This window comes from Pteropus alecto, unplaced genomic scaffold, assembly GCF_000325575.1.
Source record: "Pteropus alecto unplaced genomic scaffold, ASM32557v1 scaffold76, whole genome shotgun sequence".
Classification (NCBI taxonomy): Eukaryota; Metazoa; Chordata; class Mammalia; order Chiroptera; family Pteropodidae; genus Pteropus; species Pteropus alecto.
The window spans coordinates 2,340,480-2,351,511 of NW_006443138.1; the positions used below are offsets into that span (position 1 = coordinate 2,340,480).

Genomic DNA, 11,032 nt, shown 5'->3' on the forward strand with positions numbered 1-11,032 from the left:
TATGATATCACTTATATGTAGAATCTAAAGAAGCTGAACTCATAGGAATTAGAGAGTAGAATGATGGTTACCAGGACCTGGGAGCTGGAGGAAAAGGGAAAATGGTGGTCAAAGGGTACAGATTTAGAAGATGAGTAAGTTCCAGGGATCAAATGCATGGCATAGTGACTTGGGTCAACAATAATTATATACTTGAAAGTTAAATGAGTAGGTCTTAAATATCCCCCCCACTCTTAACCTGCTGTAAGTGCACCTCTTTTCCAGCTGGACTCCACTGTATTGCCACTGATACGCTGATAGTTTTTTGAGAACGCCTGCTGTAACCAGTGACAGAGGGTTTGCTTGATCCTTAAGTTTAAGTGGGTAAAGCTTGCCTCCGGGGCTGAGTGCTTCCAGATGTTCCTTGTTACCACTTGTCATATTAAATATTTATTCATTTACTTGATTTTGTCTCTTATTACTTAGAAGCCCTTTCCTCATAGTTATTTTTTTTTTAGCTCTCACTGTCTAGTATCCCGTGGCATCTAGTTGTCTGCTTAGAACAAAATGCTGCCTTTTGAGGATTAAAAAAAAAAAATTTCAACTACTTTATGTCTTTTAGGTGAATTATAACTCGAAGTAGCCAGAACACTCTCCTATTCAATAATTCACAGGTTATTATATTATTCGATTATCCCAGCTTCCTGTGTCCCCCAGGCATGCCGGTGTAATGCCAAGGAGAGAATGGAATAACGCTGGCAGAGGGGCAAATGTTTAATTAGGGGTAATTAATGTTGTAATCAACTAAGGTTTTTGATGTGGTTTCTAGTCTGAAAGTGTAATTTGGAAATGTCTGACACGAGAGTACTTGACTTCTAAAATTATATCTAACGTAGACTAAACACCATCAAACCTATCAGAGGGGGATTTAACTTCTTAATGTAGGCACAGCCTTAGATAACTCATTCTGATACTTTTAGTAGTGTACTCAACTCACTTTAGACCAGTTCCATTATAATGATTTATTTATTGAAACCCATCTGTGTACTTGACTTTGAATAGCCATAAATGAAAACCGAGGGCTTCCACAGGGGCCTGCCCAAGCTAAGTTCTGTTGGTTAATATCCTGGTATTATTGGACAATAGATTGGTCTACAGCTCAAAAAATTTTCTGAAGTTTATATTAATCATGAAAATGTTGAAAAGTGATTATATTTTGTATTAGCTCTAAGCCAAAGTTACAATCATTTGTTTCTTAAGTACCTAACATGGTTGATGAAAAAGCTCTTAGGTTATACTTCAGAGCATCAATATATGGATAAACTCTTCATTTATTGTTTAATGATTAAATGAAAGTCACTTGCCTTCACAAAGGACAAGCCCCATTAGTGCTTATGTCTATACTTTCAATGGATATGCAAGGAAGTTCTGGTAAGTGTATCACTACTATAAATTTTGCTCAAATTTTGCTAACTTTGGCTTAGTGTCCCATCCCGTGCAAACCACAGCACAGTGTTCTGGGACTTGGCTACTGAAAAGTGTGGTCTGGTTGACCAGTAACTTCGGCATCACCTGGGAGCTTGAGCAGGCCACCCCAGACCTGCTGAATCGGAAACTGTATTTTTAATAAGACCTCTATTTTTAACAAGATTCATATGCACTTTCAAATCTCAGAGATATTTTGCCTAGTCCATCTTCGAACTGTTAGAGCTGTGAGACCATAGAAGTCTTTCTCCCTCTCTCAGTAGGAAACAAGGCCCAGAAGGCTTAAGAGTTTTACCAAGTTACTAAAAAACAGGTAGTAAGTGGCAGACATATGTAGTTAGGTCAGGTCCTTTGCCATGTGTTGCTGACATCCATTTCAGCTGTCTCCTCCCTCTGTAAAAGCCTGAGCACTGCCTCTTTGGGGGAGGTCCCCTCTGCACTGTCAGTCTAAGGAGACTTCCTTACATCTCTCCGCCCTGCCTCTACCCACAGGCGGTGTGACTTAAGATGAGTTAATCAGCTTCTGTCTCTAGAGCATGTGATCTTGAGCAGATACACACTGGGATGTAAGGCGATCGAAGTCAAATCATCTCAGGGCAGCACCACAGAGAAAGACCAAGGAGCTCCTACCTGCTGCTCCAGGCTCCAGGCTCCACGCTCCAGGCCCCAGGAGATGAGCCAGTTCCTGTGATGATAGAGTTGTTCAGCAATTCCTTCTGTTCCACTCCTTAGAAATAATCAATGTAAATTCTTTCTTTATAAAAAATATATATTCCTTTCAGAATTTCTAGGCATAAACCAGTGTATGTGTCTTTTTAAATGGTGCAAATTGGATCATCTCATAGACACTATTCTGAATCTTGTTTATTTACTTAGTATAGGCCATAATTCCTTGTTGAGAACATTTAGGACCAGTCGAGTTTAGGAGTTCAGAATATTTGGGGTTTTAGAGTAGTGATACTGTGCATATACTAAATATCACACAACACAGTTGGTGGAGTCTGAGGCAGTAACCCACAGTTAAATGCAATTAATTGTTTTTGCACTGGAAGGTAAGAGTATTCTATTCACACCAAGTGAGATCAATTAAGACTACATATTTTCATGTCAGGATGGGTAGATACTTGCCGTCAAGTGAGTTTAGAACTGGTCTAATTTTGCCACCAATTACATTTCAAAAAAAAGCCTTTTAATTTTTAGAGTGTTTTGGATTTTAGAATTGTGGGTAAGAAATTGTAGAGCATGTAATAGGTCTTGAAGATATGATATCCAAATCAGTACTTATGGATGGATATACATCAATCTTTGTCATGTCTGCAGAAGTTTGCCATTATATGAATGCAACATAATTTATTTAACCAGTCTTCTATTGATGGGTATTTAGGATTTTCCAATTTCTGCTCTTACATATAATACTGCAGTAATCATCCTTGTATGTTTGTCTTAATGCAATTGTACAAATATGAAATAATAATTTAAATGTATAAACAAGTAATTTCAGGAAAAATATTGTTCATTTTCAAGCTGCAATTGATTTCTCCTATTATTGAGACAATTTATGTAGAAAATTCTAAATCTAATGGTGGAAAATACCCTAATAAATGAAAATAGCTCAGTAACATGAGCACCTTCAAGAGTTTTTGTGCACAAGCTTCTCAGTCTATCAAAGAGAGAACTATAATATATGACTTCAATCAATACTGAGTCCCTATAAATAGTGAGAAACAGCAGAAATCCAAAACAGATGATCTCTGCTATGATGGAGCTTACATTTTAATGAGAAAGACCAACAATAAACATGAAAACAAAGTAAAATATTTAGTATGTTAGATAGTGATAAGCGGTAAATAAAAAATTAATAAAGCAGGAAAAGGTAATTGAACATGTCAGCATGGAAGATTGAAATTTTAGACAGCATGGCCAGGGAAAGCTTTGCAGAAAATATCTACACAGAGCCTGAAAGAATAAGGGAACTAGCTATATAGATATTTGGGGAGGAGCAATCAAGGCAGCTGAAGCAGTGTGTGCAAAGATACTAAGGTAGGATTATGCCTGCAATGTTCAGAAGTTAGAGAAGGGCAGTGTAGTGGAAGAGAGCTTAACAAGATTATGATGCAGGAGAAGGAAGTGAGTGCAGAAAAGCACCAGAGGGCCCTATGGAGGGGCTTTAAATGTTTCAGTAAAGTATTTGGTTTGTGTTGTGTGTGGTACTGGGATCCCTTGCAGAATTACAAACAAGATGGCGACCTGGTTGGTGCCTTAAGAGGGCCTCTCTGGCTTCTTTTTGGTTGGGGAGCCTCATGAGGCTCACAAGTCTCCCTTTATGGACCCGGCAGCCACGGCGTGGGTGGGCGTGGTAACCATTGCCAGTGTTTGCACCCTGGTGGTGAGGTTAGTGCTGGCCTAGTATATATTCACCTGAAGAGGAAGCCAGGGTGGAAGAACAAGATCATTGAGATGCCTATATGCAACCTCTGCATCTCTGGATATTGCTTACCACCTATGCTGTTGTTCCAGGACCAATTCAAAGACAGATTGGATAACCAAGATACGACTAATCAAGATTCTGCTGATGTGTGAAAATGATTCTAGAATTCCAGAAAATTTCAGTTCCCATCAGGAACCTACAAAAGTAGAAGAAATTATCTGTGGTCTTATCAAAGGAGGAGCTGTCAAACTTCAGAGAAAAATATACTTTGATATGACACTGAATAGATTTTCCTATAAAAGGAAAAGATGTCCAACATGTCATAATGTCATTGTCAACTGTAATCTGGTTTTACGTGAATGTCAAAAAAAGTCATCGCAACTAAAAGAAAAATATCATGCTACCGAAATTGATTCTGTTCTTACCATAGAAGAGAGTACCCTTATATGGTAGAATGGTACACTAAATCACACAGTTTGCTTGATGAACAGGCTTTACCGAAAGCTAAAATTAAAGAAATTGTGGCAGAATCTGACATTTTGCTCAAGGAAGGGTATGAGAATTTCTTTGATAAGCTTTGACAACACAGAATCCCTGTATTCATATTTTTGGCTGGTATTGGTAATATGCTAGAGGAGATTATCTGTCAAGCTGGTGTCTATTATCCAAATGTCGAAGTAGTTTCCAACTTCATGGATTTTGATGACGGTGGGATGCTCAAAGGATTTAAAGGAGAATTTATTTGCATATTTAACAAACATGATGGTGCGTTGAAGAACACAGAATATTTCAATCAACTAAAAGACAATAGCAACATAATTCTGCCAGGAGACTCTCAAGGAAATTTAAGAATGGCAGACAGAGCGGCCAATGTTGAATGCATTCTGAAAACTGGATATCTAAATGATAGAGTGGATGCACTTTTAGAAAAGTACATGGACTCTTATGATATTGTTCTAGTAAAAGATGAATTATCGGAGGTAGCTAACTCTATCTTACAAAAAAAATCTGGAAATGAGCATTCTTCAAGAAGACATCTCTGCAGTGGGTGCTTGTGTGTTCGTCTTGCTGAAAGACTTTTATTTATAATATATTCTTGCTCTTGAGGTTTTTTTCTCTACATTACTGAAGAGTTTTCATATATGCTTAATCCATCAGCTGGAAGCTCCTTTTTCTCCACCTCTCTCAATACGCTGCTCACCAGTTTTAACATTAAAAAAAAAAAAATCTTAAAATAAAGGGCTTCTCTGTGTTAATACTATACTGAAAGGAGACAAGGGCAAAGGTATGGAAGACTTTGGGTAGGAGGCTATTAAACTAATCCAGGCAAGAGATGATGGTGGTAATGGTAGAGTGGTGGGACGTGGCTGAATTCTGGATATAATTTGAAGGTAAATTTAACAAGAGTTATTGATGAATGTGATATGGGGTGTGGAACAAAAAATTAATAATGACTCTGCAGTTCATGGAGCAGCTGGAAGTTGCTACCAAGTGAGATGGGAGCAAACTGCAGTAAAAAACAGGTGGCAGGGGAAAATCAGGAGCTCTGGCTTGGATGAAGTGAGTTTGAAATGTCTATGAGACAGACTAGTGAAGATATGGAGTAGATAGCTGGAGTGTAAGAGAAGAGATTTTGGTTGAAGATATAAATTTGGCAGTCAATAATGCATAGATGGATTTAAAGCCTTGAGGCTGCATGAGATCATGTAGGGAGTGAGTACAGGTGGAATGAGAGGTCTAAGGACTGAACTGAAGGAATACCAACATTTAAAGATTAGAGGAAATAGCTAAAGAGATTCAGAAGAACCATTTCTTCTGAACAGAGAGGGAGGAGAAAAACCAGGAGAGGGTGGTGTCCTGGGAGCCAAGTGAAGACAATATTTTCAGGAGGAGAGAGATCGACTGCAGTAAACGCTGCTGCCAGGTCAAGTTAGGAGAGGAATTTGGCATTGGACAGTCATTATTAACCTAATAAAAGCAATTTCGGTGGAGAGGAGGGGATGAAAAGCTGTCTGCAATTAGGTTCATGATAGATAGTAGGAGAGAAATAAAAGACAGTGAGTATTGACAATCGTTTTAGAAAGTTTTTGTGGGTGTATGTGAAGAAAAGAAGAGAAAGGCCGTGGAACCTGGAGGAAGCAACAGGAATCAATATAAGTGTTAATTTTTTAGATGGGAGGATAAATGGAATGTTTATATGCTAATGAGAATGTTTCAGTAGAGAGGAAAAGAATGGATGCCGCAGGAGAGAGAGGGGAAGATTGTTGTTCCTGAGCAAATGAAAGGAGACAGGGTCTAGTGCTCAGGGGCCTGGCTTCATCCAAGCTCATCCATAGTAATAGGAGAGATGATGGTAGGTGGGAGATATAGTAGGAACTTGGAGAAGTTCTGGGTTTTCTTGTTTTTTTTATTTTTTGATGAGAACATTGAAGTTCTAGTCTCTTAGCAAATGTTAATTATACAATACAGTGTTATCAACTATAGTCACCTGTTTTACGTTGTATCCTTGGACCTTATTCATCTTATGGCTGAAATTATGTATCCTTTTACCAACATCTTCCAATTTCCCCCATCTACTCTCTGTTTCTATGAGTTTGACTTGTTCTTTTTCTAAAGATTCCCCATATAAGTGATACCGCGTAGTATTAGTCTTTCTCTGGCTCATTTTACTCAGCATAATGCTTTCATGTTGGAAATGTTAGGATTTCTTTCCTTCGGATGGCTGAGTAATATTCCATTGCAAATAAGTAACACTTTTTCTGAAGTTCTGTGTTTATGCTTCAAAAATGTGAAGTTACCTCATTGGTGAGAGTAAAGCAGGACTCAGGTGGGAAGGTGTGAGATGGGAGACTGCTATTAATTATTATGGTCCCTATGTTACTGCTTGAGAATTAAAACTATGTACACATACTAATGTAATAATACATAAATATTTTTAAAAAGGAAGAGAGGAGAATGTCTGGTTTACTTCTATAAGGAAATATTGAGGCAATCCTCGAGATGAATGGGAGGACAGAGAAACCACAGAGGAAAGGAAAGACCAGGTGGGCAGTCATGGATTTTTGGAAGACACCAAATATCAGAACATATAAAAAAATTTTTGAGGCTCTTAAAACATGAAGAATATGAGAAGTATAAAATCACATTACTGCATTTCAGCTAGTCTCCTATTGGAAAGGATTCCATCTCTTATAATTACAAATATATTTTAGTGGTCAAGCAATGCTAACAACATTTCTGCCTCTCATTCTCAAATAAATAGTTACGCAGCTCTATGGATGGAGGTGTTGGGAACAATATACCTGTGAAAAGGAGCTTTTTAGCATCCTTTCCTAATGCGAAGGCTATGACTGGAGCATCTCTCTGTCTCTGTCTTTTACTTTCTCTATACCCCACACTGCTCCCTCTCTCTCCCTCCTTCATCTTGTAGCAAGACATGGGCTTCCTTACGTCATATTCTCAGTGAGGATCTTCTTTATTTTCCTGGAAATCTCCTTCATTTCTCCCTCTTCTTATTTAAATAATACTTATTTTTCAAAATTTAGATCACATTTAATTTTCTTGCTGAAACTGCTTTTGATCAATTTTTTGATCATTCCTCAGTTACCTTTTCTTATTCTTTAGTTCTCTCTATACCTGGAGTGATATAAGGTCTATGGTTGGGAATAGTGAAAGGGTGTTAGGGTATGCAGAACTGGTGAGAATCTGTATGTGGAAAGCTCCCTACTAAGAGATTAAAAGTTAAAAACAAACTTTTAATACAGCAGCTTAGAAGAGAAAAGGAAGTTTTCAATGTGGCAGAGTTGAACTAAGAATCAGGAAATTTGGATTTTAGCCCTGACTCTGTCACTAGCTGTAGAGCTTTGATCAAGTTATGTAACTTCTCTGGCCCTTGTCTTTAAAATTAATGGGCTGGACTAGGCAATTCAAGACTAGATACAATGGCTAAAATGCAAATATTCAGTTGCATTTAAAAAAAAAAATTTTTAAATGACAGTTGGCATACATTTAGTTTCGGGTGTACAACATAGTGAGTCAACATTTATGTACCTTAAGAAGTGATCACCACAATAAGTCTAGTAACCATCTAATTCAGCTGTTTTTAGAAGTAGGGAGAGTGTTAGTTGGGGGCAGATTTTTGCCTTGATGGGAATGTGGGATTATGTGTTGGCTCTGGACTTCATGTCCCTCAGACATTGTGCATTGTTGGAACCATTCACTTTCCTTTTGAGTGACCATCTACCCCCTGGGCTTTTTACATGCTATACCTGCTCTTGCTAGTTATGATCTTTGTTCCAATCCACTTACCTTGATCCACTCCTTCATGATCTACATCCTCTCAGCTTTATACTTATTTATTCTTTCTTATTTTTCTATCTCTAATTCTCTTTTCAGACTTAATGTTCAGTATTATATTCCTGACTACAAATCTGTTTCCACCTTGATATTTGATCTCGCTGTGGATCTAATTCTTTCTTGAGTACATATTTCTCCTTGCTCTACTGAAGTTGAATATCTTGGGGTCTACTTTCTTCTGAGACTCAGACTCAAGGAAATCACTACAATATTCCAGGTCCAAGCAATGACTCTGGAGTTGGTGTCATCTTGATAATGCAATTGTAGTTCCCTACATGTCAGAATCAATGTTTTTTTTTTTCTTCTGAAGATTCCCTCCAACAATCTCATATAATCTTGAACTCTTATCAGATTCTTCCTTTTTGTAAATTCATACATTTCTACTTTTCACAACCCCGTCTAGCTTACTTTTTATTGGAGGACCTTATAAAAACAAAATGAAGAAGAGTAGACAAAGAACTTAAAAGTCAAAAGCTGACTTGTTTCTTCCTCTTTTATTTTCTCCTCTTCCGACCTTTAATATAGTAATAGGAGTTGTAGTGTATGACTACTAATATATGTGTTTAAATTTAATGAAACGTATCCATTCTAAATAATCATCCTGCTTTTTCTTACAGGGAATTGTATTTTATCATTCTATTAATATCTTATTTATTAATTTCTTATAATTAAATTCATTAATTGATTTCCTATTAAATAATTCCATACTGCACAATGAACCCCAGTGCCTGGCTGAATAAAGCAAGTATCAGTTTTGTTGTAGGAACAGAAACTCATATAAACTAGCTTAGGTCAGAAACAAAAAGAAGAATTTATTGGATGTGCAAAGGTACCCCTAGTAACTATATAGTAATAATTATAGAGCTATGTCATAAGGCACTGGAACCAGAACTAGAAAATTTGAATTCAAAGTTATTTGCTCTGTCTTTCTTAAAATATTTGATCTCTTGGCTGAATTTCTTTTGACACATCTACCTTATTTTTCCTTGATCTTACTGTAGATTATTTTACAATGCTGTGGCCTACTTATTGGTCCCAGCCTCTGCTTTTTCTGACTCCCTAGTTTTAGCATCAGAAACCAAGTGAAATCTAGCTTCTGTATTTCAATTCTAAATTCCAAGATGAGATTCTGATTGCATTTTTGGTCAAGTACAAACTTTTCGTCCAATCAGCAGTAGTGAGGGAGGGACAGGGACATGCCCTATAAACATGGCTACAAATGTGGGCATGGGCACAGGGTTGCATTTACTCCAGAAGGTCCCATATATGTTGGCATAGAATAGTTCCTCAACACATGTTTGTTACATTTAATGTCAGGCTCACAAATAAAATTTATACAAAATAAATCTTTCCAACCTCCTTGGATTCTTTCTCGCATTGTTATTATAATCGCTAAAGCTATGGCTGATGTCTGAATATAGAAACAAAATAACTGAAGTCCTCTTTGGAAATTTAGCCTGAAAGGCAATTAATGTAGGAAGGAGGCAAGAGAACTAAAATATTAAATCAAGCTATATTCAGAGACTGCAATATGCTGATCAGCCCTACAGCCAGATCATGAGAAAACCTGCAGAACGGATGAAAGATTTCTGCTGGGATTGCTAACAAACCATTTCCCCTTACTGTGAAGGAGGAATCTTTAAGTCGTGCCCTACACAAAATAAAATCATTCATTCCCTGTGGCTAAAAACACGGGGAATCCATAGATCGAAGGCTGGAAACTGCCAGCAGACCTTTCACATTACATAGTCTTACCTTTTCTTGCTATACACTCTTATCTTTTCTCACTGTATGTCCATACCATCAAAAGAAACTGGGCAAACAAAATCTTTAAACTGTAATTCACAGAAACTAAGAACAATAAATAAACGAAATTCCCCAAACACTCTGGGTCCCTCTCAGTGTCTTTCTCTCAATTCCTCTCGGTGTCTTTCGCTCTGTCCTTCCCTCTGTCCCTCTGAGTCTCTCTCAGGCTCTCTCACTCCCTACTTCCGAGAGGAGACCACACTGTCTATGGAGTGTTATCTCTTCTCTAATAAACTTTGCTTTTGACTCTAATTTTGGCATGTGTTTGAATTCTTTCTTGCACTCAGAGAACCCTTTCTCTCGATACAGGACCCCTTGGGGGAATTTTCCCCTTCCTATATCACAATCACTTTTTAACTTAATAAGTATTTTAGATTTTGACTTAGCTGTCTTTCTTTGAGTAAAAATTTGTTTGATCCTGTCTTACCATTTGAAAAGTCATAGCATGCAAATTTTATGCATTCTCGTAAAGTTCAAACACATTACCTTTTGTTGACAGGTACTAATTTATATGAGGAAGGCAAAGGAAAATTGATTCAAACAAATGATAAGTTCAGAAATATGCTAATTAATAGATTTTTCAATTGGTTTTCCTTTTTTTTTTTAAGTTTTCCCCAAAGTCTGCTGATTAGATATGATTGCTTTGTGACTCTGGAGGGCATCTGAAGGCATAATCATTGACCTGGGGAAGTAGGACCTGGTTTTGGAGAATGATCTTATAAGATGTCAAAGCAGCACCGTCTAATATAAATGTAATGTGAGCCATACATAAAACTTTAATTTTCTAGTAATCACATTAAAAGAAATCAATCAGGATAATTTTAATAATTATATTTAAACCGAAATATCCAAAATATTTTTATTTTAATATGTTATCAATATAAGAATTATTAATGAGATATTTTACACTTTTTTATACTGTCTTTGAAATCCAGTGTGTTTTATACTAGCAGCATAAGTTTCAATTCAGATGATAAT

At 37.0% G+C, this 11,032-nt stretch overlaps 1 pseudogene; it reads left to right on the forward strand.

Annotated features, from left to right (window-relative positions):
• The first annotated feature begins 4,023 nt into the window (after positions 1-4,023).
• On the forward strand, positions 4,024-4,998 carry LOC102892142 (annotated as a pseudogene).
• The last annotated feature ends 6,034 nt before the right edge of the window (positions 4,999-11,032 follow it).